Here is a 25,000-nt window from a genome sequence, read left to right on the forward strand (position 1 = left end):
ACCCGACTCTCTTGTTTGAGTCACACATCAAGAGTGTTGGCCCTGTGATGAGGTGGCGACTTGTCCAGGGTGTACCCCGCCTTCCGCCAGATTGTAGCTGAGATAGGCACCAGAGCCACCGCAACCCCAAAGGAAATAAGCGGTAGAAAATGAATGGATGGATCAAGAGTGTTACTAAAACAGCCTTCTTTCATCTCCGTAATATCACTAAAATTAATTCCGTTTTGTCCACTAGTGATGCTGAGATCATTATTCATGCGTTTGTTACGTCTCGTCTCCATTACTGTGACGTGTTATTTCCGGGTCTCCCCATGTCTAGCATTAAAAGATTACAGTTGGTACAAAATGCGGCTGCCAGACTTTTGACAAAAACATGTTTACTTTTGACCCACTTCCTTGGACACTGATCAAAGAGCTCTATGTATTATTAGGTCAAATAGTGCTGAATATTATAAACTGGCACTGTTCCCCTAGCATGCAAAAAAGCGGTTATTCATCCTCTCCTTAAAAGACCTAACCTAAATCCTGACATCATGGTAAACTACCAACCAGTGTCTCACCTTCCCTTTATTTCGAAACATTAACATTGGCTGGTCGTTACAGCAGGAATTTAAGTATGCAAGCCTATAATTTGAGCTGACAAGTGATGTAACGGAAACGTGACCACCGAAAGAAAGACTACCGTGCTACCGAAACCAGATGTAAACAAAACGCACACAGCATGTCTGCCATGTGGATATGTTTTTTATTTATATTGCAGATATACCCACAGACAATTATCTAAAAAATGTGTAAATATTGGTGATTTTTAAGATGAGAAAGCCCAACTAGAGCGACAGCGTCAATCAAGTGTGACTTTATGGCTGCTGCAGGGGTTGATATCGGAATCTGTAATTAAGAGTCGGACGATATTGGAATACCGGATATCGCCAAAAAAGCCATATCGGACGTATCTAATTATTAGTCATTCTTCATCATTACCTCCCTGCTTGGCACTCAGCATCAAGGGTTGGAATTGGGGGTTAAATCACCAAAAATGATTCCCGGGCGCGGCACAGCTGCTGCACACTGCTCCCCTCACCTCCCAGGGGGTGGGACAAGGAGACGAGTCAAATGCAGAGGGCAATTTCACCAAACCTAGTGTGTGTGACTATCAGTGGTACTTTAACTGGGAATATGTGAACATCCTTGCAGTCTTTATCCCAATGACAGCAGAGCTTGTACAGTGAGTGATGTTGTATTATGTTTGTTGGCTCTCATGAAGTCTGCAGTGATTGGTAATCAGTGATGTTGTTGTGATGCGTTTTTGAAGTAAAAGCGCCACGTATGCTTACAAATGCTCAAAAAGACGTAAATATAACATGAGCCTGTGACTTTTGATGGCATTTAATATTTAGAATGCATTAAAAAAATATATCCATCCGTCGTCATGTCTTACATAATGATTGTGAACAATTTCAAAAACAGTCCAGTTCTCCTTTAATCAAGTTGTTTTTTGAAGACTTTAAAGATTCTTGGAAAAAAATCCCTTGAATGGCGGTTTTTCAGAGCTTTAAGAAGAATGACCCTGTCGAGAGTCTCCGCCATCATCCACTGTATCGCAGCAGAATACAAATCTCCGAGTTGGCTGATCTTTAAGAAATATCAGTCTGATCTATTTAATAGGCTCTCCCTGATTCGCCCTTGAGTTGCTCTTTACAAGTTCTGGCCTTTAGAAGCATTTTGCTGCGCTCCGATTCTGACGGCCTCTTGTCTGGCAGCCGTCCACCCACTGCCGGCAGCAATCAACAAATGACAATTGCGGGCTTCGCCTCGTCTGTCCGTCAAGTCGGTCGGTCGGACCCGAGACAATCGGAGGCTCATTAGCATCAGGCGGCTCGGACCGTGTTTGACCACTGATGTTTGCCTTCAGTGTTAAGCCAGAGGCTTTTATTGTCATGAATCAATGGCGCTCACAGTGATTGGAGGTAATTTCACGGTCCGGGGCACAGCGCACCTGCACTACTGTTGTACGTTAAATCCAAACGCCTCTCCTCAGTTTTCTTCAAAGAGACAAAAAAGGGCCACATCGCATTTCAAACCGAATGATGTTGAATTATCTCGGGATGGCAGTGAGTCGTCAAAAGCACCAAATGGGCGCAGTTGAGGAAATGAAAAGGCACGTAAAAAAAAGAAAACCTCCATTCAGGAGCGTGAAGCCTCGCTAAATCAGAGCCGCGGAAGTCACCAGGAGGCATTGAGGTCATTGAACACACCGCCAGTGTACATTCAGAGCCTTCAAGCCACTTATGAGACTCTGCGCCAATCACGTGGAGCCACGCAGTCGAAGTGAAATCACCTGATTTGCAGAGTGTCTTCAAAGCTATCAGCAGTCATTTAGATCTTGATGAAAAACTCGAGGGGATGAAAAGATGTCGAGACGCCGGCTGAAAATGGAACATTAATTACTGAGTGAAACGGAGCTACAGCTTGCTGCCTCAGCTGCGGGGTCCTCTGTGTTGACTGTGAGCAAACACAGCCAACATTTTGCCTGCGGATCGCCTAAATAGCCCAGCCCACGACCAGGGAGGGTTCCAATGAACGCGATTAAAAGTGCGGGGTAAATAAAGCTGTTGGGTCATGAAAAGGCGGCGACTTAACCCTGGAGCGTGACGGAAACTCCTACGGTCAGAAGTGGGAGTCCATTGTTCATGCTGACAAGGGGCTGTGCCGCATTTGTCACGGCCTTTTCTTCCCTGCACTTCCGACACAAAGATGCGCGCTGACGCCAGGCGCTTCGCAGACGAGTGACAGCGGTCCTTTGAGAACGCTCCCGTTCCCGTTTGTGCAAGACAGAGCGAGCCGTCACTCAAAGGCTGCAGCAAGTCCCGTCACTAAAGGGCTCACGTTTTTAAGTGTGAACCATGAGATCGTGAAGCATCTTTCCTTTCTCTCGCCGTGCAAGAAGGTAGCTTACATCACGGACATAAAAACGAAGGGCGTTGATAGAAGAAGACTATGGTTTCTCCGTCAGTCACTGATAGTGTATGCTTCATTCCATTCCATGTCTTGGGCATGATGTTAAAGTGCATCCGGCAGTGGAGGCTCCTCTATGGGGTCTTGGGGCGCTAGAAGGTCAGCCCCTTTACGACTGTTACCACATGTTGCCCTTAGCAAAAGCCTAGTACCTGACTTCCCCTTAGCCAGGGATACGGTGAAGACCTCAACGGCGGAAGACGGTAGATTTAAGAACCACCACAACGGCTGCCATGGTGGAAAAAGGCCCCCCCATATCCATGTGGGCCCAGTTATGGGGAAATAACAACCCAAGACCTCAACAGGATGATTGCTAACCCTACGGAGCGACACAAACGGCTGGTATGGCGGATTAAGGCTGCAGCAGAAAAGGGGCCCCAGTCGTCTTGGACTCCGTGCCACTGGACCCTGTCAAGGATGGTGTGGTGCCTGTCTGTTCACCAGTCTCCCCACATGAAACAAAGTCACGCACAGGCATCCTTCAAAAAGGGGTACCCCCCCCAACAGGAGGATCGTCATACTCGTTTCGAGTGACCGCCGCCAATGATGATGATGGCTCATTGCGCTTCTTCTGGGGGTTCTGGTCCCAATGGTCGTTTGTCTCCATAACTGCGATTGGCTTCAGCTCATTGTGGACATATTGTTACGACAATCTCATTTTACTCTTGTATGACAATCAATAAATTTACCTGATTGCTGTAAAAACTGTAGGTGTTACAATATTGGCCTACTTTCACAGTCAAACAATGAATATCAACGACAATTGGCGTCAAACTTTTGATGCATGCAGAACGGCCCCAGGCCTATGGACACTGCATCAACACACCCAAGACAAGGGGCATATACACCCACCCTCATCCACCCCACCCCTTCACTACTGCTTGATTCCCCTTCGGGATGATGGACGGCTGGCAGCGCTTCATAGCAGCAGTCGACCTCCAGGGCCCCAACTCAGGTTGCGAGTTGTCGTGATTAAATGTAACATGTTTATGTGTGCATGGCATGGAGGATTTTTCCCCACTCCAGACTAGGTCACTTCAGGAGCCCAGTCCAGATTGTATTTTTTTACTCATTTTCACCCCAGCGTTTTTTACAAGGCGCCTTGTGGCGCCCCACCAGCGTTCCTGTTCTAGAACCATGTTCACTGTTTGTTTGTCTAATCTTGAACGGGTTTGTGCTGAAAACAGTTTTGTTGTATTTGTTGCAATGACAATAAAATACCTATCCTATCCTCTCCTAATCCTAGGATGTATTTTGGAGGGAAATGTCTCAGCGAGCACACCAGTCGGGAGTCTCTTCACCCATTTTTGTTCTGACATCTTGATGGGATCACTGAGCGTGCAGCGGTCAAGGTAAAAGAGCTTGTACGGGCAAAATAAATTGCATGGTTATTATGAGTGTGTACATGATTGATGCCATAGTTATTAATGTGATGAATCACATGAGTTAACTCGTTAATTGTGACAGCCCTACTATTGAGCAAAGCCATGTTCTAATTGTGTAACGGCCGGATGACTCAAGTGCTGATTAAGACAAATTCAGTAGATTTGCTTTTGTGTCCGCTGGCGATTTTTTAGGTTTTTTTTACATTCCTGTTTTTATACAGGAGATATGCTAATAAATCCCTATGAAAACAACAAAAAAATGCCTTGCAAGATGCAGTTTCCTGCAGCTGGATCATCCCAGAGACACCATCACAACAACCCAGCGCCTCCAAGAGTGCACTTTCGACATTCTAAAAATAGGTTCTGTTGATTGGATCAGGCTTATAAATATCCCAGGTAAGATGACACTACTGTAGCATGCTTAGCTTTTCTTTCCTCGAGCCTTTTAGGCACTTAGAAGACCGACTGGGCTCAGACATTCAGTGATTAGTTAAAAAAGGCAAATATCGACCTTGGACGTGATCCCATGAACAGGATCGGGAAGTCTCTAGGACAGGGGTAGGGAACCTATGGCTCTAGAGCCAGATGTGGCTCTTTTGATGACTACATATGGCTTTCTGATAATTATATTTATATAGCGTTTTTCTCTAGTGACTCAAAGCGCTTTACAAAGTGACACCCAATATCTAAGTTACATTTAAACCAGAGTGGGTGGCACTGGGAGCAGGTGTGTAAAGTGTCTTGCCCAAGGACACAACGGCAGTGACTAGGATGGCGGAGGCGGAAATCGAACCTGGAACCCTCAGGTTGCCAGCACGGCCACTCTACAAACCGAGCTATGCCGAGGAACCGTGTAATACTATTCCATATCAGTAGGTGGCAGTCGGTAGCTAATTGCTTTGTAGATGTGGGAAACAGCGGGAGGCAGGGTGCAGGTAAAAAGGTGTCGAATGCTTAAACCAGGGGTAGGGAACCTATGGCTCTAGAGCCTGATGTGGCTTTTTTGATGACTGCATCTGGCTCTCTGATAAATCTTAGCTGACATTTCTTAACACGTTAAGTAATGAATAATTCCGCTGGTCAAAAATAACGTTCAAATTATAAAACATTCTCATGCATTTTAATCCAACCATCCATTTTCTACCGCACCTGTTCCAGATGTCGCATTAATGGTAAGAAGTATTATATGTATTATTGGTTAACTTTTATAATAACAATGTTGTTAAAAATAATTAGAGACTTATTATAGTATAAAAATGTTGGTCATATTTAAAAATGCACGGATTTAGTTGTATTCAGTGTTGAAAAATGTGATATGGCTCTTACGGAAATACATTGTGAAATATTTGGCTTTCATGGCTCTCTCAGCCAAAAAGTTCCCGACCTCTGCTCTAGGACAATGCGATGTTCTGCTCTTGCATGCACGGTGCACCTTTTAGACTTGTCTGACAGTAAAGAAGGTTAAAATATCAAAATAGTACATTCTTTTCAATTGTTACTGTTTATCCTGTTTACAACATCTCGGAGAAGCTTTCCGCTCTGCAAAGCGAAATTTTCATCAATCCGAGGGCCAGAACGGACAACTACAGAAGACCTACCCTTAGAGTGTGTTTGCTCGCACTAACCAAAACAATCCTCATCAACAATTCACCAGCTCAGTGGCTTTGTGGTTAAGAGTGTCCGCTATTAAATGAAGAGGTTGTGAGCTCAAACACCGACCGAATCTATAGAGCATTTTCTATTTGGGCTCCAGTACTATACTGGCTCACCTGCACTGGCTTCCTGTGCACTTAAGATGTGACTTTAAGGTTTTACTATTTACGTATAAAATACTACACCGTCTCGCTCCATCCTATCTTGCTGATTGTATTGTACCATATGTCCCGGCAAGAAATCTGCATTCAAAGAACTCCGGCTTATTAGTGATTCCCAGAGACCAAAAAAGTCTACAGGCTATATAGCGTTTTCTATTCAAGTTCCAGTACTCCCGGTAACGGTTAGAGATACCACCTCAGTAGAATCATTTAAGTCCCATCTTGAAACTCCTTTGTATACTCTAGCCTTTAAATAGACCCCTTTTTAGACCAGTTGATCTGCCGTTTCTTTTCTGCCCGCCTCTCCCTTGTGGAAGCGGGGGCACAGGTCCGGTGGCCATGGATGAAGTGCTGGCTGTCCAGAGTCAGGACCCGGGGTGAACCGCTTGCCTGTGCATTGGTTGAAGACATCTCTGCGCTGCTGACCCGTCTCCACTCGGGATGGTCTCCTGCTGGCCCCACTACGGACTGGACTCTCACTATTATGTTGGATCCACTATGGACTGGACTTTCATCAAATTATGCTAGACCCACTCGACGTCCATTGCATCCGGTCCCCCCTAGAGGGGTGGGGGGGTCACCCACATCTGCGGTCCTCTCCAAAGGTTCCTCATAGTCATCCACATCGACATCCCACTGGCTTGTGAGTTTTTTCTTGCCCTTATGTGGGGTCTGAACCGAGGATGTCGATGTGGCTTGTGCAGCCCTTTGAGACACTCGTGATTCAGGGCTATACAAATAAATCTTGCTTGACTAATACCAAAGACTACAAAAAATGAGACCCATTGCCTCCAAGGGTGAGCGAGAAGATTGCTGTAAGGAGAATAAGACTAGCAGGACACTGCCAAAGGCATCAGGAACTGCCAGCCAGCAAATTGGTGTTGTGGGAACCAACACATGGACATCGGTCAAGAGGACGTCCCACACTAACATACGTGGACATACTCAAGAAGGACGCAGGAGCTCAGAGTACCAAGGAACTGGCCAAAAGTGAATCGGGATGACTGGAAGCAACCATGGAAGGCTCGTCTGAGGACGACCTAGAGAGAGAGACCATGGCAGCGAAAGAGGCTCAGAACCCCCTTTCACACCTGGGATGTTGAGTCTGTTCCATAAGAGCCTGGATAGCTCAGTCGGTAGAGCATCACACTTTTAATCTTAGAGTCCAGGGTTCAAGTCCCTGTTCAGGCAGTAAGTCTCATTATCTTCCAGCAAAAGCTAATTTTCTGACCTACTCAGTGGCCTCGTGGTTAGAGTGTCCGCCCTGAGATGGGTAGGTTGTGAGTTCAAACCCCGGCAGAGTCATAACAAAGACTATAAATGGGACCCATTACCTCCCTGCTTGGCACTCGGCATTAAGGGTGGGAGTTGGGGGATAAATCACCATAAATAATTCCCGGGCCCGGAAGCGCTGCTGCCCACTGCTCCCCTCACCTCCCAGGGGGTGAACAAGGGTGATGGGTCAAATGCAGAGGACAAATTTCACCACACCTAGTGTGTGTGTGTAAATATCATTAGTATTTTCACTTTAACATTAATGCTGAACGGAGCGACTTCCAGCCTGAACCCATGGACTTCCACACAGATATGCACACATACCCCATCCCACACATACCCCATCCCACACCTACCCCATCCCACACCTACCCCATCCCACACCTACCCCATCCCACACCTACCCCATCCCACACATACCCCATCCCACACATACCCCATCCCACACCTACCCCATCCCACACCTACCCCATCCCACACCTACCCCATCCCACACATACCCCATCCCACACCTACCCCATCCCACACATACCCCATCCCACACATAGCCCATCCCACGCCTTGAATTCTGATCCCCGGTGGTATGTTGGACTACGGACCAGCGCCTCTGGTGGCAGCAGCTTCGGCCCGCATGTTAGAAGTGTCAAGTGTTGTGTGTCGTAATGTCTAAATGGGCTTCTAAACCCATCAATCTACCGTGTGTACGGTATGTCTGTTCATAGACAGGTTTGTAGTAGAAAGGAATTGTCGTTTTACCGACAATAAAGTTCCATTTCATTCTTTGTCCTGGTTGGATGATGCGACCCCTGAGGTGCCCTGCCACGGTTTATTTATACTTCCATTATTTCCTTGCGGTAAACTACCTTTTTCATCCAAACAAATCGTTTGTCTACCTTCAAGGTTTCTTTTGACCGTTTCCACTAGCAGTAGAGATAATGGAGGCTGTTAGAGGCTGTAACCAAACATAAATGAAAGGTTTGTGGAGGTGCCCAGAGAGGCTTAAGCTCGCTATTGGCTGTCGATTCCAGCATGTGTGTTGGCACCGAGAGCGTATTCTCGGCAGGATTCTGGTGGATTATTGTCCATTTGGACAGCAGAGCGTTCTCAGCTTGGGGGTGACATTCAACTTCATTCAACTTCAGCCGACCGGCTGCTGTCAGCCGTACACAATGCACGCTTTGTGCCGTCCTTTCTATGGCATGCAGTATGGATCCAAACACCCGCTGAGCACATTACATATGTGGTAGGAAGCCCGGTCAATAAGTTGAGTATATACGGTGCATCCGGAAAATATTCACTTCTTCCACATCATGTTAAAGCCTAGGATTGTACGGTGTATCGGTACTGATAAAGTATTGCGGTACCAACAAATTAAAAACGGTACTATACGGCCTTTGAAATAATGTTTTCCTTATCCGCATGATGCCGTGCTGAGCCGAGGAGCATGTCAGCCTGCACACACTCACAGGGCGCACAAGCAGAAACAGTGGGGAGAGATAAAATGGCAATTGAAGGTTTCAAGGTTTTATGGCAGGGGTGCCCACACTTTTTCTGCAGGCGAGCTACTTTTCAATTGACCAACTCAAGGGGATCTACCTCATTTATATATATCATTTATATTTATTTATTTATGAAAGAGACATTTTTGTAAACAAGTTAAATGTGTTTAATGATAATACAAGCATGTGTAACACATATAGATGTCTTTCTTTCACGAAGACAAGAATATAAGTTGGTGTATTACCTGATTCTGATGACTTGCATTGATTGGAATCAGACAGTAATGATGATAACGCCCACATTTTCAAATGGAGGAGAAAAAAAGTTGTCCTTTCTGTACAATACCACATGAAAGTGGTTGCTTTTTGGCATCTAATTCATCCAGCTTCCATACACTTTACAAGAAAAACATTGGCGGCAAATTCCGTAGCTTGCTTGATTGACATTCACGGCACCCGAGGGTCTTGTGAGATGACTTTCGCGCCTTCCCTTCCGTCAAAACTCTAAAGGCCGACTGCACATTTCCTATCTTCACAATAAAAGCCCTGCTTCATGCTGCCTGCGCTAACAAAATAAGAGTCTCGGAAAGCTGGCGTGCACAAGTGATGTGCACGCCAGCTTTCTGAGGGATCGCTTGTGCACGCCAGTTTTCCGAGACTCTGTATTTAGTTAGCGCAGGCAGCATGAAGCAGGGCTTTTATTGTGAAGATAGGAAATGTGCAGTCGGCCTTTAGAGTTTTGATGGAAGGTACGGCGCGAGAGTCTGTTGAAATAAAAAGTGTTTCTCGCCTTCCTCTCGGTCATATTTTCATAATAATGATCTTGCAGCAGCCAGCGTCATCTCACAAGACCCTCCGGTACCGTGAATGTCATTTAAGTGACGTCTTGGTGAAGATTGATGATCACTCATTTTTAGGTCTATTCTTTTTAAAAGCCTGGCTGGAGATCGACTGACACACCCCCCGCGGTCGACTGGTAGCTCGCCATCGACGTAATGGGCACGCCTGTTTTAAGGTTTCAAGTTGTATTCGTCACATGCAGAGTAGAACACACTGAAATGCTTTTCTTCAGATATTGCTTACAGTGGGATCCAAACACTAATTGCAGAATCTAATAGACTTAATACCAAAAATACACAAATTTGAATAGCTCTGATTAGGGCTGGGCAATATCGAATATACTCGATATATCGCGGGTTTGTCTCCGTGCGATATAGAAAATGACAATATTGTGATATTCGAGTATACGTTCTCACACAGTTGCTATTAGCTGCGGGCATTACACTACAGGCTCTTCTCACTCTTGTCTCTCGCAAGCGCTCCTTCTTACATACGTCACATACGTATACGCCCTCGTAGAGCAGAGAGGTAGCAGCATGGGTAACGTTAGCTGTGATGCTAGCAGATCTGTGCGAGTGGTAATACGAGAGAAGGAAGGTGCGGAACTGGTAACAAATGAAGGACTAATTAATTCCCAAGAAAAACAGCAGGGGTCCATCGTCTGGCGGTGGTTCGGCTTCAAGCGGGAAGATGTCGAACAGACAACCGTAATTTGTCAAGTGTGGGGCTAAAGTGTTGCTAGAAAAAGTAGCATTACTGCTAATATGCAGCATCATTTGAAAAGTCACCTGCTAGAGAATGAAGAGTGCTCCTCTGCATGTCAACATCTACATTCAGTGCCACACGCCCACAAAAATCATGTACAAAAGTGCACTTTATTTGTTTTAAACTATTGTAGTGGCATTCTGTACAAATTATTTATTTAATTGCTGTTTGTTTTTAAATCTTTACATGGACTGGCACCTCAATATATCTCGGACCTCATCCAAATTTACATTCCTGCGCGCGCTCTGAGGTCCGAGAGCCAGTTCCAGCTCGTGGTGCCCAAGACCAGACTTAAGACCAGGGGAGACAGGACCTAAGCTCTGGAACACTCTGCCACTCCATGTTCAAATTGCTCCTACAGTGGACTCTTTTAAGTCTCGTCTTAAGACCCACTTTTATTCTTTGGCTTTTAACACTACGTGAGTTGTGTGGTCCTCTGTCCTCTGTTGTCCTCTGTGTTTTTTATACACTTTGATTTCTATGTCACTGTTTTAATTGATTTTACCCTTTAAAATAGTTTTTAATCATATTTATTTCTATATTCTTTTTATTGGTTTTATATTTGTTTATTTTTTGTTTTTATCCAGTCATTGGTAGAGTATTGTTTTTTTTAAATATTGTTTTTAACATGGCTGTGCAGCACTTTGGAAACGTTATTGTTGTTTAAATGTGCTATATAAATAAAGCGGATTGGATTGGATTGGATTTAGTGTTGTTTTGATATGTCATCTTAGTGACATCATGCACAAAAGTACACTCAAGTTGCACTTTCTGTTTTGAAATGACATGAATGTTTGTGCCACTGCTTAATAACTGTTTAATAAATACACTTTTGCTCAATTGACTTAGTTGTGATTTCCCTCTCTGCATGAAAGTTTAAAAGTAGCATATATTAATGCAGTATGAAGAAGAATGTTTGAATGTAGACACATAGAATCATCATACTGCTGTCATTATATGCATCAAGTGTTCATTCAAGGCTAAGGCAAAATATCCAGATATATATCCTGTATCGCGATATGGCCTAAAAATATCGAGATATTAAAAAAAGGCCATATCACCCAGCCCTAGCTTTGATGTACATTACTTACAAGACAATAAGTTGCACAATAAGTTACAGTAGTTATGTTAGAGGTATCAGTACAAGTAGAAGTACAGTAGCCAAATACAGTACCGGTGCAAGTTCTAATAGTATAACAGTATATACAGTATAGGAAGCAACAAATATTAAGGTGTGTACAGTTCTTGGGCAGTTGAGTAGTGACAGTAGTATGAACAGTATGACTTCTTTATATTCTTAATAATAATAACAATAATGTATTTTATTGGTAAAAAACAATTTATATTGAGCAAACAACCTCAAAGTGCTACAATGTATCAATAAAAAAGATAATAAAAAGAATAAATGATAAATGGGTTGTACTTGTACAGCACTTTTCTACCTTCAAGGTACTCAAAGCGCTTTGACACTACTTCCACATTTACACACACATTCACACACTGATCGAGGGAGCTGCCATGCAAGGCGCCAACCAGCACCCATCAGGAGCAAGGGTGAAGTGTCTTGCTCAGGACACAACGGACGTGACGAGGTTGGTACTAGGTGGGGATTGAACCAGGGACCCTCGGGTTGTGCACAGCCACTCTCCCACTGCACCATGCTGTCCCATAAAAATAAATAAAAATAAAAACTAGAACAGCCTAATAGCTAGAACTAGTGTGCATATATCTACAAAAAGGCTTTTTTAAAAAGAAGAGCTTTTAAGCCTTTTTTTTAAAAGCATCCACAGTCTGCGGTGCCCTCAGGTGGTCAGGGAGAGCGTTCCACAGACAGGGAGCGGCGGGGCACAAAGCCTGGTCTCCCATAGTTTGTAGTCCTGTTTTTTTACATTATTTACAGTCATTGAATGGACAGTATTGTAGTCCGGTAATTACAGTGGTCGTACTTCAGGTTAACAAAGAGGTATGCAGGTATGCGGGCTTCAAAAACTACCGATCAAGGTGAGGCTTAAAAGACAGAAGCGCTGCTTTAAAACATGCCTCGACAAAGGTGGCAAGACCACCTGTGCTTCGAACGTGGGTCGACATTTACACAACAATAATCGTGGGAGGTTGATGTGAATGACTATGAGAAACCTTGGAGAGGACCGCATGTGTGGGGGAGGGGGGGGGGTTGCTCACAAATTTGCAAAATTTTTATTTTGCAAATTTTGTTTTTTTTAAATCTAAAAAAAACAGAACACTCGTACATGCGTATTCACAGCCTTGACTCAATTATTGGTATTCAGTCACATGACTTCCTTCTTAAAGTTAAAAACAGTGGTGGTCAACCGAGCCAAAATGGCTGTAGGACAAGAAGCAGTGCACAAACTCTATTGAGGACGAAAGGGGCCTAGATCTTATGTACATTGTGACTTTTTAAGCTTGAATACATTTGTAAATTCAAGCAAAACTCTTCACTATTGTCATCTTTGTCATGGTGGGGTATTGTGTGTAGAATTTTGAGGGTAGAAATAGTTCATCCCATTTTAGAAAAAAGGCTGTAACATAAGAAAAGGTGGAAAAAGTGAAAGGCTGTGAATACTTTGCAGGATGTACTGTACTGTATTAGTATGTGACCTGGAGCTGTGGAGCGGACGGCAGCCCGCTTTGTGTTTGATCCCGGTCGGGGTACATCGGTGCTCACGGGGCCACTGCTGGGTCCATCTGGTAGAGGCTTTATTCAACCCCCACCAACATGCACACGCACGCACACACACGGAGCTCACATATGACATATAATATTATTGACCTTTTTAATTTTCACAATTTTCATATATGTATATATATATATATATATATATATATATATATATATATATATATATATATATATATATATATATATATACACATATATATATATATCCACCCATCCATTTTCTACCGCTTATTCCCTTTTGGGGTCGCGGGGGGCGCTGGCGCCTATCTCAGCTACAATCGGGCGGAAGGCGGGGTACACCCTGGACAAGTCGCCATCTCATCGCAGGGCCAACACAGATAGACAGACAACATTCACACTCACATATACATATATATATATATACAGTACACACACACACACACACACACACACACACGTATATATACAGTATATACACACACACATATACATATATATATATACAGTACATACATACACACACACAGTACACACACACACACACACACACACACACATATATATATACATACACACATACATATACACACATATATATACAGTATATACACACACACATACATATACACACATATATACATATATATACAGTATATACACACACACACACACATATATACATATATATATATACAGTGTATACACACACACACACACACACATATATATATACACATACACACATACATATATATACATATATACACACACACACACACACACACATACATATACACACATATATATACAGTATATACACACACACATATACATATATATATATATATATATATATACATACACACATACATATACACACATATATATACAGTATATACACACACACATACATACACACACACATATATATACAGTGTATACACACACACACACACATATATATATATATACAGTGTATACACACACACACACACACACATATATACACATACATATAAATACATATATACACACACACACACACACGGCTTTGATAAAGATAACCTTTCATAAATAACACACATACAACATCCTTCAAAGGCGTGGCCTGCAGCGCCGTGAACAAAAAACATGGAGGCTGCTCAACAACAACAACAACAACAACAACAAGAAGACAACTAGCTATGGAAATGTCACTTCATGCTTAATCGCACTTGGAGGAAAGAAAGTGGTCTAAAGCAGAAAAGGGAGAAGAAGAAATCCACCAGACTTGTGTCAAATGCTTCCATGCTTGGAAAAGTGCCTTCTGGTCGCCTTCTGGTCGCTGAAGGACACATGAAACATGCTGAAATAGCAGCTTTTGCAGAAAATAAGTTTAAAAAATATTTATGTACATATATTTATCATGATGGTTGGGTTTATTTTGTCATGTTCAACAACATGACTTGCATGGTTGCATGAGCAAGGAAGAAGGAGAATCAATAGTGATCATTTTAATTTCATTATAATAATAATAATAATAATAATAATAATAGTGACATAAAGCTACCATGTGACGTGACAACATCATGTGACGTGATGGCGTCATGTGACCAAATACCGTCACCTGATTTGGCGGCATTATGTGAGGTGAAGCTACCATGTCATGTGATGCCACCACCTCATGACGTGATGGGACATTACGCTACCAGTAGAATTTAAGACATTAAAAGAAGTGATAGTATTATGTGACTTGATGCTACCATGTGACTTGATGCTACCATGTGACTTGATGCTACCATGTGACTTGATGCTACCATGTGACTTGATGCTACCATGTGACTTGATGCTACCATGAGACGTGATGCTACCATGTGACTTGATGCTACCATGTGACGTGATGCTACCATGTGATTAGATGCTACCATGTGACTTGATGCTACCATGTGATTAGATGCTACCATGTGACGTGATGCTACCATGTGACTTGATGCTACCATGTGACGTGATGCTACCATGTGATTAGATGCTACCATGTGACTTGATGCTACCATGTGATTAGATGCTACCATGTGACTTGATGCTACCATGAGACGTGATGCTACCATGTGACTTGATGCTACCATGTGACTTGATGCTACCATGAGACGTGATGCTACCATGTGACTTGATGCTACCATGTGATTAGATGCTACCATGTGATTAGATGCTACCAAGTGACATGATGCTACAGCATGAAGTTGATGTCAAAAATGCGCCGGTCACAGGATTTAAACAAAGATTTCACACTAATAGAATCAAACTAATAGTAAGTGGAAGTCCTTCAACAAAATGGACACATTTGGAGATAGAAATTCGAACCTTTAAGCTCCTGACTGTGAGGCCAGCACGCTAACCACAGAGAAGTCGACAAGCCATTGGTATCCTCACACAAATGTATCTCACTAAAGAACAATAAGTAACATTGGTTTACCCGAGCTGGTGATCGGGAAAAACTTAACTATACTTTGTTACCTTTAAATATCAATGGCCAAATAAGCATAATAATTTTTTAAATGTAGTTTTATTTTAATTCGATTCAGTCTCTACTGTTTACCTTCATCACAATCAACAGTTTCTTGCAAACACCCAAGATCCACACCAATGGATGGAACCAGCAGCTTGCTGGATGTTACTGGACGGTTGCAAAAGTCAGCGATGTCATCATCAAGTCATTAAGTGACGACAGACGCTCCGCCTCGTCCCAAACAATTAGAAAATCCATAAAACAAAACGTTGGAAAAAAAAAAAGCTAAGGGCTAGCCGACTATCAATTCCGAGGCGAGTTAAACGATCACAATCCTCCACCGGGAACATTTCTCAGCAGCTTCTGTCAGCTCCTTTTCCTCGCATGGCTGCCAGACCGACTCCACTTTTGGAGGCCGACTTTCCACTACACGGGGGCCCCGGGGCCCACTGGAATATGAACATTGATTCCATTATCTTACTCTTGATTACTGACAGTTTAACAAGATAAACCTTGTCAAATACATGAAAGCACGTGTTAATCACAAATATTGTCGAGGCTTAGGTCAGGCTGATTACAAACATCGATAGTAAAGAGAACTTGCAATTACAGGACTGTACAGTAAAAATAACTAGATGTTACAGTAAAAATAACCAGATGTTACAGTAAAAAAATGCAGCCCAGTTGCCGGAATTGTAGAGTAAAAAATAACGGTGGCAAAGTTTTTCCATTTACAGTAGTGCACTATAAAAACAACGACAATATACTTTTATGTAAAAAACTAGCTAACATAGCTAACGTAAAATAACTAACATTTGTAGCACTGTTATTTTTACTGTAAAATTCTGACCACTGAGCTGCCTGTACTTTATCGTAAATAAAGAAAAGGTACATTTTTTCCTGATAAGACAACAACGGCAGAGTTCACGATGAAAACCGGTAGCTCAATCGCTAGAAATGTATCGTAAAAAATAACAGCAGTACAGTACAGCAAAGTACAGTATTTAGGTGTAAAAAAAGAAAAACACTGTAAACGTTAAATGTTTTTAGATTCTGGCAAGTTCATTTGAATCCGTAAAATCTGCAGACTTTTTATACAGTGTACGATGTGTTGTTGCATTTACAGTAACCGTGTATAACGACTGTACATTTTACAGTAAACAATTGGCAGCTAAGTTGTCAAAATGTTAGCGTAAAAAGAACAGTGGTATAATTTTCCCATTTATAATAATGCACTGTAAAAAACATCTGTAGATTTTACCGTTATTTTTTAAATGGACATACTTTTACAGTAAAAATAACAGTGTTATGGTTTTCCCATTTACAATATTGCAATGTATAAACTGTAGATTTTACAGTAAAAAAAAAGTCAGCCTAGTTTCAAGAACTTCACCGTAAATCTTTATAAAAAAAACATTTTTAAAATTTGTACCACGGTTATTTTTTACTGTAAAATTATGTCCACGTAGCTGCCAGTAATTTATCATGAAAAATTAACAGGTACATTTTTTCCGTTTAAAACAACGGTAGATTTCACGATAAAAAACTGACAGCTCAACCGCTGGAATGTTATCGTAAAAAGTACAGTAAGTTGGTGTACAAAAAAACCCACTGTAAACATTATTCTTTTTAGATTCTGGCAAGTTTATTTTTACCGTAAAATCTGCAGACGTTTATACAGTTTACAATGTGTTTACAGTAAAATAATGTATAATGACTGTAGATCTTACAGTAAACAATTGGCAGCCAAGTTGTCAAAATGTTAGCGTAAAAACAACAAACGTAAATTTTAACCCTTTTTTTAAATTTGTTGAAATGGCCCTAATTCTACAGTAAAATTAACAGTCGTATGGTTTTTCCATATACAATATTGCAATGCAAAAAACAAGTGTAGATTTTACAGCAAAAAACAGTCAGCCCAGTCGCCAGAACTTCACGGTAAATTTGTATCAAACAAAAAAACTATATTTTAACATTTGTACCACGGTTATTTTTGCTGTAAAATTCTGTCCACTGAGCTGCCAGTCATTTACCGTTAAAAACTAGCAAACACGTTATTTCCATTTAAAACAACAACGGCAAATTTCACGATAAAAATCGGCATCTCAATCACCAGAATTTTGATGTAAACAAAACAGCGGTACGTTACAGCAAAGTACAGTAATTTGCTGTACAAAAAACCCCACTGTAAACATGACATTTTTTTAGATTCTGGCAAGTCTATTTTTACTGTAAAATGTTCAGACTTTACAGTGTACCATGTGTTTACAGTAAAACTGCGTATAACGACTGTCGATCTTACAGTAAACAACTAGCAGCTACGTTGTCAAAACGTTAGCGTAAAAATTACAGTGGTAAAATTTTCCCATTTACAGTAATGCGCTGTGAAAACAACTGTAGATTTTACCGTTCTTTTTTTTTTAATAGCCCTAATTCTACAGTAAAATGAACAGTGGTATGGTTTTTCCATATACAATATTACAATGCAAAAACAACCGTAGATTTTACAGCAAAAAACAGTCAGCCCAGTTGCCAGAACTTCACCGTAAATCTGTATCAAACAAAAATCTATATTTTAACATTTGTACCACGGTTATTTTTGCTGTAAAATTCTGTCCACTGAGCTGCCAGTCATTTACCGTTAAAAACTAGCAAACACGTTATTTCCATTTAAAACAACGACGGCAAATTTCACTATAAAAATCCGCAGCTCAATCGCCAGAATTTTTATGTAAACAGAACAGTGGTACATTTTAGCTCGTTTGGTAGAGTGGCCGTGCCAGCAACTTGAGGGTTGCAGGTTCGATTCCCGCTTCCGCCATCCTAGTCACTGCCGTTGTGTCCTTGGGCAAGACACTTTACCCACCTGCTCCCAGTGCCACCCACACTGCTTTAAATGTAACTCAGATATTGGGTTTCACTATGTAAAGCGCTTTGAGTCACTAGAGAAAAGCGCTATATAAATATAATTCACTTCACAAATATAATTCACAAAGTACAGTAATTTGGTTTTCCAAAACCCCCACTGTAAACATTGGATTTTTTAGACTCTGGCAAGTCTATTTTTACTGTAAAATGTTCAGACTTTACAGTGTATGATGTGTTTACAGTAAAACTGCATATAACGACTGTCGATCTTACAGTAAACAATTAGCAGCTACGTTGTCAAAACGTTAGCGTAAAAATTACAGTGGTACAATTCATTAATGCACTGTGAAAACAACCGTAGATTTTACTGTACTTTTTTTTTTTTTTTAATGGACCTTATTCTGCAGTCAAATGAACAGTGGTATGGTTTTTCCATTTACAATATTGCAATGCAAAAACTGGAGATTTGACAGTTTTTTACATGTTACCTTTTGTTAGATTGTGTTTTTTTTTGTGTCCCTGTTAAAGCCTGGCTTTCCACAAACTCCGATGTTCCACCCGAGCCCGGCCAAAACACGGCCGGGAATCACGGGTCAGTACTTCCGGGTCGAAGTACGCGAACGCAGCCTGGGCGACCTTTCGCTGGGCCGTGTTGGCTCTACTCTGTATTTGTTTTTTCTTACGGATCACATCTCCTTTATATGTTGCAAAAATATCTAAAAACAAGTGTTTGTGCTAAATTGGGTGTGAAGGAAGTGGACTCCGAGCCCGCTAGATGGGAGTCGGGATGTTTGTTTGTGTGCACGAGCCGGCAGACACCTGCTACTTTCTGCAGGGACACATCCCAGAGGACGCAGGCTCAGCTGCTAATCACCAGGCCCTCCCTGCAGCACACACACACACACACAAACACACACACACACACACACACACACACACACACACACACACACACATACACACACCTCGAGGCCCCGCCCTCGCCACTGACACGCCGCATGTGCTGGCATGGAGCGCGGCGGCAACACGATACGATCATGCAGTCATAACACGCTCCAGTTCCAAAAGCCGCCACAGGGCTGCCCTGGTAGGCAAAGAATGCCTTTTAAAGAAAGAAAAACAAAACAAGTCTTCTCTTTCCGTTTTGACGATTAGCGTTACGTTTCTTTCTGTTTCCGCACCTGCAACCGAGCTCATTTCCCCCGCACACGATCAGAGCGGCAGATGGAATGGGAGCTAACCATGGACGCGGCGCCAGGGTGACCTCCAGCTCCTTAACGGCGCACGTCGTCGTCGTTTCCTGTGGGTCGGAATAAAATGTGACGCGCTCCCATCCCGGCCCCTCCCCCTTCTTGTGTTGAAACAGAGAGAGAAAATGAGAGTTGCCCAACAAAGCCCGATGTCACATGGAGAACGTCAGCTGCCTGCGGTGGCAATCAGCGGCACTTTCTAGAAATTAACAACATTCAGCTGGGAAGAACGGAGCACTGCAGCTTTTTTTTTTGAAGTGTCTTTCTCGAAAATTAAATCTCGGCTGACTGAAATATGAAGACATTTGCAATTCAGATTTCCATCCTTCCGTGCTCCTTATTTCACCGCCTTTGTCTGAGGTTACATGTGGGGGCTCACAGTCACCCCCACTCTGGACAAATGCTGATCATTAACAGCCTATACTTCAGTGCATCCATCCATTTCCTACCGCTTATTCCCTTTTAGGGGTTGCGGGGGGGCGCTAGCGCCTATCTCAGCTACAATCGGGTAGTGCTTCTCAAATGGGGGTACGTGTACCCCTGGGGGTACTTGAAGGTATGCCAAGGGGTACCTGAGATTTTTTTTTAAATATTCTAAAAATAGCAACAATTCAAACATCCTTTATAAATATATTTATTGAATAATACTTCATAAAATATGAATGTAAGTTCATAAAGTGTGAAAAAAAGACAAGATTCAGCTAGATTTGTTGTGGACATGTTCCATAAATATTGATGTTAAAGATTTCTTTTTTGGTGAAGAAATGTTTAGTTGATGAATCCAGACGGAGGCGGCATAGCTCGGTTGGTAGAGTGGCCGTGCCAGCAACTTGAGGGTTGCAGGTTCGATTCCCGCTTCCGCCATCCAAGTCACTGCCGTTGTGTCCTTGGGCAAGACACTTTACCCACCCGCTCCCAGTGCCACCCACACTGCTTTAAATGGAACTTAGATATTGGGTTTCACTATGTAAAGCGCTTTGAGTCACTAGAGAAAAGCGCTATATAAATATAATTCACTTCACTTCATCTCTATTACAATCCCCAAAGAAGGCACTTTAAGTTGATGATCAGAAATATTTATTCATAATTGAATCACTTGTTCATTTCCAAATAGTTGAAGAAAGACCACTACAAATGAGCAATATTTTGCACTGTTATACAATTTAATAAATCAGAAAGTGATGACATAGTGCTGTATTTTACTTTATCTCTTTCTTTCAACCCAAAATGCTTGCTGTGATTAAGAGGTACTTGAATGAAACAAATGTTCACTGAGGGTACATCATTTAAAAAAAGGTTGAGAACCACTGCTTTAGTGGATTTTTTTTTTTTCAGGAATGAATTGTATTTGCAACACTTTTCTATAATAAACAGGAAGAACCAACTATGTGCTGCTTCTTCCGACTCCTTTTCAGACACGTGGACGTGTGCAAACATCCTCCTGTAGAGCCAGCCTCCACTACAGTGAAATACTAAAAACAACTTTGTCCTCCTCTTGTCCCTGCAAGTCCCCCCCTCTTTCGTCTTTTTTCCAAACACAAAATATATCCATTTAATAAAGTCAAATATACTGGAAAAAAAACTCACAATCTCAACTGGTATATTTTCTCATTTCTCATCAAAATACCTAAACAAACTTAATACAAGTCATAATCCACTTAATAGTATTTTTTTTGCTTGGTTTTAGGGAATATACCTACTTGGGAAAAAACAACAACATCGCAAGTTAGTTATAAAGAAACAAAACTTCAAAATGCTAGTGAATAGAACTAATTACAAGTTTTAATTGCTAATTTCTAAGACTTGGGCTTAAAAATTGTTCCACACAGTAGCTCAAGTTACAAATTATGGAAAAGACAATACAGGTATAAAATAGACTCGAAGCAATATAAAATATAACATATATGTAATATTTACATAATATATGTAGCAGAGGGGTTAGTGCGTCTGCCTCACAATACAAAGGTCCTGCAGTCCTGGGTTCAAATCCAGGCTCTGGATCTTTCTGTGTGGAGTTTGCATGTTCTCCCCGTGAATGCGTGGGTTCCCTCCGGGTACTCCGGCTTCCTCCCACCTCCAAAGACATGCACCTGGGGATAGGCCCCTCCCACCTCCAAAGACATGCACCTGGGGATAGGCCCCTCCCACCTCCAAAGACATGCACCTGGGGATAGGTTGATTGGCAACACTAAAAAAAAAATGGCCCTAGTGTGTGAATGTGAGTGTGAATGTTGTCTGTCTATCTGTGTTGGCCCTGTGATGAGGTGGCGACTTGTCCAGGGTGTACCCCGCCTTCCGCCCGATTGTAGCTGAGATAGGCGCCAGCGCCCCCCGTGATCCCGAAAGGGAATAAGCGGTAGAAAAGGGATGGATGGATGTACAGTATAGGATATATACTGATATATTATATCATATGTTTATATCATATATAAGATTACTTTTAAATGTTAAAAGCTTAAGTATAATGTCTTACTTCAGTACTGTACAAATGTTTTCTTTAAAGCCCCTCCTTGGGGGAATAATTTATTTTGCGCACCCTCCACCATGACTATAAATAGTACTACATAACATTGTTAGCTTATTAGCGTTAAAAGGAAACAACACAGGTTTTTCCTTGTCTCTCATACGCTTCATCATATTCTGATACAGCAAAAAAAAAAAAAAAACATGTTCCCCGAGGTCACATATGCCCCTTCATGGCATCGTACCGCCGCTCCACCCCCACTGATTGAGAAGGAATGCCAACAATTTAGAGTTGTTCCATTGTCAAAATGTTTTTGCTCATTGATGTTATTTCTCATATTACTCTTTTTAAAGGGGAACTGCACTTTCATATAAAAGATCACTTTCAGATTTCAGATTCAAGATCACTTAAGTTTTCAAAGCTTAAATATGTCTTATTTCAGTGCTTTGCTAAAATTTTCTTTTACGGCCCCCTTAGGGAGAATAAATTATTTTGCTCACCCCCCGACTCGCACCCTCCACCGTGACTATAAATAGTACTATTTGTCTATGCAATTGTTACAACTGTACCTCTGCATAACATTGTTAGCTTATTAGCGTTAAAAGGAAACAACACAGGTTTTTCCTCATCTCACATACGCTTCATCATATTCTGATACAACAACAAAAAAAAACATGTTCCCCGAGGTCACATATGCCCCCTCATGGCATCGTACCGCTGCTCCACCCCCACTGATTGAGAAGGAATGCCTTATTTCAAGAAATCTTACCATAAACAATTTAGAGTTGTTCCATTGTCAAAATGTTTTTGCTCATTGATGACTTGTGTTATTTCTCATATTACTCTTTTTAAAGGGGAACTGCACTTTCATATAAAAGATTACTTTCAGATTTCAGATTCAAGATCACTTTTAAGTTGTCAAACCTTAAATATGTTTTATTTCAGTGCTTTGCAAATATTTTCTTTAACGCCCCCCCTTGGGATAATAATTTATTTTGCGCACCCTCCACCGTGACTATAAATAGTACTACATAATATTGTTAGCTTATTAGCGTTAAAAGGAAACAACACAGGTTTTTCCTCGTCTCTCATACGCTTCATCATATTCTGATACAGCAAAAAAAACAAAACATTTTCCCCGAGGTCACATATGCCCCCTCATGGCATCGTACCGCCGCTCCACCCCCACCGATTGAGAAGGAATGCCTTATTTCAAGAAATCTTACCAAAAACAATTTAGAGTTGTTCCATTGTCAAAATGTTTTTGCTCATTGATGTTATTTCTTATATTACTCTTTTTAAAGGGGAACTGCACTTTCATATAAAAGATCACTTTCAGATTTCATATTCAAGATCATTCAAGTTTTCAAATCTTAAATATGTCTTATTTCAGTGCTTTGCAAATATTTTATTTTACGCCCCCCCTTAGGGTGAATAAATTATTTTGCTCCCCCCCCCGACCAGCACCCTCCACCGTGACTATAAATAGTACTATTTGTCTATGCAATTGTTACAACTATACCTCTGCATAAATTTGTTAGCTTATTAGTGTTAAAAGGAAACAACACAGTTTTTTCCTCATCTCCCATACGCTTCATCATATTCTGATACGGCAAAAAAACTGACATGTTCCCCGAGGTCACATATGCCCCCTCATGGCATCGTGCCGCTGCTCCACCCCTAATGATTCAGAAGGAATGCCTTATTTCAAGAAATCTTAACAACAACTATTTAGAAATGTTTTTGCTCATGAATGACTTATTTCTTATTTTCCATCCATTTTCTACCGCTTATTCCCTTTTGGGGTCGCGGGGGGCGCTGGCGCCTATCTCAGCTACAATCGGGCGGAAGGCGGGGTACACCCTGGACAAGTCGCCAGCTCATCGCAGGGCCAACACAGATAGACAGACAACATTCACACACTAGGGCCAATTTTAGTGTTGCCAATCAACCTATCCCCAGGTGCATGTCTTTGGAGGTGGGAGGGGCCTATCCCCAGGTGCATGTCTTTGGAGGTGGGAGGAAGCCGGAGTACCCGGAGGGAACCCACGCATTCACGGGGAGAACATGCAAACTCCACACAGAAAGATCCCGAGCCTGGATTTGAACACATTTTACTCTTTTTAAAGGGGAACTTTACTTTTTGGGGGAATTTGGCTCATCATTCACAATGATTAGGAAAGACATGAAGACAGATGGATTTTTTTTTTTTAATGCATTCTAAATATTAAATAAATGCGATCGAAAGGTAGCTTACAATGTAACCTATGGGAACCGTTCAATTCCGCCTATAAAGGCCTTTAAAAAAACATCCAAACACCTCCATTGAGGTTTTATATACATGATGTAAATAAGTCTGTAATGTAGTAACAGGCACATTTATAACGTTTAATATTTACATATTTTGCTCATTTTAAGCATTTTAAGTTTTTTCTTCATCACTGCTTATTACTCACTGCAGACTTTATGAGAGCCAACAAACATGATAAAACATCACTTACTCTACAATGTCTGCTGTCATTAAGATGCCGTCCGCTCGGATGTTCATATAATCCCATTGAGATGAAGAATCTTTTATAATCCTTGTGAAGAAACGGGGAGAAACAAGCACTTTTCGTGTCGTGCTCGCCAGTTCCAGTCAATGTGTCCCAACTTGTTGGATTTTATCACCAGCCATC

At 41.7% G+C, this 25,000-nt stretch overlaps 1 protein-coding gene and 1 non-coding gene across 10 annotated transcripts in view; one reads left to right on the plus strand and one right to left on the minus strand.

Moving 5' to 3' along the window:
• The window catches only part of elavl4 (ELAV like neuron-specific RNA binding protein 4), a 212,324-nt gene that overhangs the window by 176,072 nt on the left and 11,252 nt on the right, over window positions 1–25,000 (minus strand). The window lies entirely within an intron of this gene.
• trnak-uuu (transfer RNA lysine (anticodon UUU)) lies at window positions 7,333–7,405 on the plus strand. The gene has a single exon. It is a non-coding gene; the product is annotated as a tRNA-Lys (tRNA).

Source organism: Nerophis ophidion, linkage group LG22, assembly GCF_033978795.1.
Source record: "Nerophis ophidion isolate RoL-2023_Sa linkage group LG22, RoL_Noph_v1.0, whole genome shotgun sequence".
Taxonomy (NCBI): domain Eukaryota; kingdom Metazoa; phylum Chordata; class Actinopteri; order Syngnathiformes; family Syngnathidae; genus Nerophis; species Nerophis ophidion.